Source organism: Schistocerca piceifrons, chromosome 2 (genome assembly GCF_021461385.2).
Source record: "Schistocerca piceifrons isolate TAMUIC-IGC-003096 chromosome 2, iqSchPice1.1, whole genome shotgun sequence".
Lineage (NCBI taxonomy): Eukaryota > Metazoa > Arthropoda > Insecta > Orthoptera > Acrididae > Schistocerca > Schistocerca piceifrons.
This window is the reverse complement of record NC_060139.1, coordinates 897,754,045-897,759,353: the sequence shown is the minus strand read 5'-3', so window position 1 is coordinate 897,759,353 and position 5,309 is coordinate 897,754,045. Positions and strand designations below refer to the sequence as shown.

Below are 5,309 nucleotides of genomic sequence, written 5' to 3'. Positions count from 1 at the left end.
AGTTAACAGCGGCCACTCGCGAGCGCGGCTGAAACGGAACTCATCTGAGCCACCGTGGGCACAGAGGCTAGCGCGTCTGCTGGGACTTATCCCTTGCACGCTCCCCGTGAGATGCACATTCCCAACATGTCCACACCACTACATTCGTAGTGCGCCTAACAGATGTTGTAGTGGTGTGGACATGTTGGGAATGTGCATCTCACGGGGAGCGTGCAAGGGATAAGTCCCTGCAGGCGCGCTATCCTCTGTGCCCACGGTGGCTCAGATGGATAGAGCGTCTGCCATGTAAGCAGGAGATCCCGGGTTCGAGTCCCGATCGGGGCACATATTTTCAACATGTCCCCAATGAATTACATTACCGCCTGTTTGCAGCTAGGCTGTCGATTGAATTATCATTTCATTTCTAGCAAAGCTGCATGGTCATCCACGGTAACTGTTCTTTCGGGAACAGATACTTTCGTCATATATGTTTTGTTTGCACATTTAGCTACACCTTCCACGTACTTCTCTACATAGTCGCCGCTCCCACTTCGACATTTGTCGGAGCGTTATACAAAATTTCCAACACCATCGTCATAGAAGCCAGCCGCCAGTGCTTTCCGATAATTCTCTACGCTGGTCTATAGCGCGTAGCCTGAGCCCAAGTGTTGTCCTCGTATCCAGCGTTTCATGTGATCAGAGATGATACTCAGGACGAGCCAATTAGGGCTGTGTTGCGGGTGATCGAACACTCCCCTTCGGAAAGGTGCAGGAGCGTCTTCACTGCCTCTGCAGAGTGCAGCTGAGAATTGCCATGAAGGAAGTGTGTGGCAGTTGTGTTAAAAAAAATGACTCTAAGCACTATGATACTTAACATATGAGGTCATCAGTCCCCTAGACTAAGAACTATTTAAACATAACTAACCTAAGGACATCACACACATCCATGCCCGAGGCAGGATTCGAACCTGCGACCGTGGCAGCAGCGCGGTTCCGGACTGAAGCGCCCAGAACCGCTCGGCCACAGCGGCCGGCGCAGTTGTGTTAGGTGAGCTGCATTCATTAAGGCAAAGCCTCTCAGCGGGCCCTCACAACTGAAAAGAGCGTCTTTATGCGATCGATGGGCATATTAGAGACACTGTCCAAAACGTCTGTGAAAAGCCTCATCGGATATTCACAGTGGTTTCCATTTCACGACCGGTCGTACCTCACTTTCCGAATAGCCCTCGTATAAATATACCCATGCATCCATTGCAGGTGTCCGTCCATCTGAATGCCAGTGAGAGTCTCCTACGTGTTGCTAGTTCACTCTTTCGCCCGCACAGTTATTACTCAGTGTGCGGCGGGTCGAGATAACTATGACACAACACCGAAAGATATTTCACAGTTGCAACTCTGTGGCATGATCTTCGTCGAGAGCACTGTACTGCATCACGTACAGCTCAAAGCATTCAGCAATGACACCATCATTTTCAAGACTCTGGATGTTTATTTAGGGGGAAATCCACAGGTCCCCACGTATGCTCTTTCAGTGTGCAGAGCACGATCTTCGATGCGAGATGTATTTAATGCTTCCCTCTACGAAACTGTCTCGAAATCTGACAGAAAACCCGAAAAGATCCTGGTCATATGTGAAGTACACCAGTGGCAAGACGCATTCTATGTCTTCACTGCGCAACAGCAATGGTAATGTTTATTATGACAGTACCTCTAAAACGGAGTTACTAAATGTGATTTTCCGAATTCCTTCACCAAAGAAGACGAAGAAAATATTCCAGAAACGGAATCAAGAAGAGCTGCCAACATGAGTGACTTAAAGGTAGATATCCTCAGTGTATCGAAGCAGCTTAAATCACTTAATAAAGGCGAAGCCTTAGGTCCAGATTGTATGCTATTTAGGTTCCTTTCAGAGCATGTCGATACAATAGCTCCATACCTAGCACTCTCATAGAACCGCTCGCTTTTTGAAATATCCGTGTCTAAAGACTGGGAAGTTGTAGAGCTCACACCAATACTCAAGGAAGGAAACAGGAGTAATCTGCTAGGTTACAGACTCATACCACTGACGTCGATCTGCAGTGGGATCTGGAATGTATGCTGTGTTCGAACGTTATGAATTATCTCGAAGAAAACGATTTATTGACAAATAGCCAACGACGATTCGGAAAATGTTATTCTTGTGAAACACAAACATTCTCAAGAAATGATGCTATCGACAGGTGATGTCAAATTGATTCCATATTTTTAGATTTCCAGAAGGCTTTCGACACAGGTCCTCACAAGCGACCAATAATAAAATTGCGTGGTTATGGAATATTTTCTCAATTGTGCCACTGGACTTATAATTTCGTGTCAGAAAGGTCACGGACACTAGTAACTGAAGGAAAGTCACGAGTAAAACAGAAGTAACATTTGGCATTTCCCAAGGAAATTTTGTAGGCCCTCTGCTATTCCTGACGTATATATATTTAGAAGACCTTCTGAACAGTCCTCATATAATGCTTGCAGATGAAGCTGTCATTTACCGTCTTGTAAAGTCCTCGGATGATCAAAAACAATTGTACAATGGAAAAAGTGGCAAATGACTCTAAATGATGACAAGTGTGAAGTCATCCGCTTCCGATACTAAAAGAAATCCGCTAAATTTCTGTTACACAATAAATCACACAAATTCAAAGACAGTGAATTCAACTAAATACTTAGGGATTACTGTTACGAATAACATAAACTGGAACAATGAAACAGATGATGTTGTGGGAAAAGACACATAGAACACTTAGAAAATGCAACAGGTCTATAAAAGAGACTGCCTACACTACGCTTGTCGTTCTTTTCTGGAGTACTGCTACGTGATATGCGTTTTTTATTATCGTGGAATAGGGACGAGTGTCATACGTATGATACGCGAACTGAGATGGCAGTCATAAAAACAAAGGCGTTTTCCGTTGCAGCAGGCTCTTATTTTGCTGGCGCCACTTACATAGGGAGAAAGAAATCAGTGCTCGCACGGAAAGATTTAAGTGTTCGTTTTTCCCTCTCGCTGTGCGAGAGCGGAACAGAAGAAAAATGAAACTTCCTGGCACATTAAAACTGTGTGCCGGACCGAGACTCGAACTCGGGACCTTTGCCTTTCGCGGGCAAATGCTCTGCCAGAATATGGCGAACAAAGAAGCCACACCATAATCGAACACCAGAGAGACTCTCCAAAGCCCCGTATCCCTAGAAAAGATTTCGGGGCCACTCTTTTATTGCAGATAAGATGGCCACATGAATCAATTACCTGGATATGTTAGAGACATGGCCTTTGTTACAATTGCGAGCACAGGCCGAAAATTTCATTTTTCAACAAGACCAGTGCGCTGGCACCTTCGTTTCAGAGCATGAACAGTGAGTTGCTCGAGCCACTGATTAGTCGTGAGACTCCGTGCATGTGACTCCAATTACTACAACTTTGGATGAGCTGCGACATCAAACAGTAACAGTAGTAAAGGCTCTGAATACAGGCATGCTTTAAAAAATTTGGAAGGAGAGTGACCGTCGTCTGGACGTTTGTCGTGCTTCCAGTGGAGGACACACTGAACATTTGCGAAAGATAAATGAAAACGTTTTCCTGGATTCTACCGTAAAAAGTGTTTTTATGATGTATGAGCACGCATGTAAATGATATACACCTGTAAAAGGAGGTGGATCTTTTGGAAACAAAAGTGCTATGCGCACTTTAAAATTGACCCACAGTTTCCATCGTTATTCATGTACAAGTTATGGTATTGTGAAACTGGATGGTTCTTTCTCTAACATCCTGTGCATATCACTAAGAAGTGCGTCACAAATGTTACTTTCATTGTTCCATACAGTGAGTGACCTTCCTGTTCCAACTGCGGATGGAACGTGAATCTTGGAATGATAGTTTATATTTTATATATACGGGGAGTTTGTATTTTGATGACCAAACTTTCAGAAAAGATGCAGAAGATCTGAAATATTAAATTAAAATGCGAAACATTGTCTGAAACGACTGCATCGGAAGCCACGAAGCCAGTGTTACCCTGCCGTGCAATACGATAGTGCACGATTTTCCATGAGTGCAATGTAAGAGACTGCGTTGTTATAGAATATGGTGGTAGATTTTGCTAGGCTTCACTTGGGTAAAAATGGAATAATGATGAATTTTCATATAATGAAGTGTATATTTAATAACTGTATAATTCAACTGCACTTGACTGTGGTGTTTTCAGAATAATAGTAAGAGATGAACTGGATGCGGCATTTATTTTCACAAAAAAGGCGCCTTTTTCTACCATGGCTATGAACGCACCTCACCTTTTGAAATTACTGCTGCAAAACAATTAAGGTCTTCTCATAACTGGTGATGGAATAATAACATAATATTAGGCCTATTGACAGTAAAAGATTGCAACGTTTCTTTCATTCTACGTGGGAGTATCCACGACATCGTGCGAACTCACACTCGTGGCCGCGGCCTGAATTCACGTAACCAACGTCTCTACGATGTGCCACGCATGACACAAGTTACGCGAGACATTCTTTTACACCGATTCAATCGGAAACGTTTACTGGAGGACCACGATTAATTTCCCGCTCTGCTACAAACGTAAAATCACTCTAAATAAGAATTTCCAGTCTCAATTTGGTCCACGAGACCACGAGGTTAAACTTCAGAAATCCAAAGTCAATAACTAAACGACCTGTAGCTATCTAAGTGTTTTCAGGAACGATTTAGAGAACCGACCACTGCACTGGAATAGGTTCACCGCTGACAGCTCACACACTGCATCCAACTGGCTCCTAACAACTCATATTCAGAATTTTATGACAACGAAATTGGGTTACAGTTCGAAGTCAAATAGGAAGTCAGACCAAAAAAATTACTCTCAAATTTGCTCAGAAACAAAACAGATTTATTTGGTGCGAATTAACCACAGCTGAGTGAGTCACTCCTTGAAACACCTCTAGCTAACTCAATGGCTTCATTCGAACTCTGAGGCCTCTCTTTTTACCGAGAAAGACCACGCTCAATAATCCACAACATGCCGAGGAAAATAGAAAACTGCCTAAGAAGAATTTGGAGGCCGCGCACAGGAACGTACTTTGGAATGCCTTGTAGGCCTTGCGTACCGGAAAAGTAACTCCAGTATTCCAACAAAGTAGGTACGAGGTCTATACTTTTCTTCAACTTCTGATCGGACGTGAAATTAAAACCAAATGAATAAAGCCTTGTGCAGACGTGTTGTGCAGTGGCTCTAGTACGCCCGTTGATCGCATCACATCGCACTTTTCAATTCTGACAGCACAGTGAGCACCTAAATATG

The 5,309-nt window shown here is 43.6% G+C and overlaps 1 non-coding gene across 1 annotated transcript; it reads left to right on the top strand.

Moving 5' to 3' along the window:
• Positions 1-249: 249 nt before the first annotated feature.
• Trnat-ugu lies at positions 250-324 on the top strand. The gene has a single exon. It is a non-coding gene; the product is annotated as a tRNA-Thr (tRNA).
• Positions 325-5,309: the final 4,985 nt, after the last annotated feature.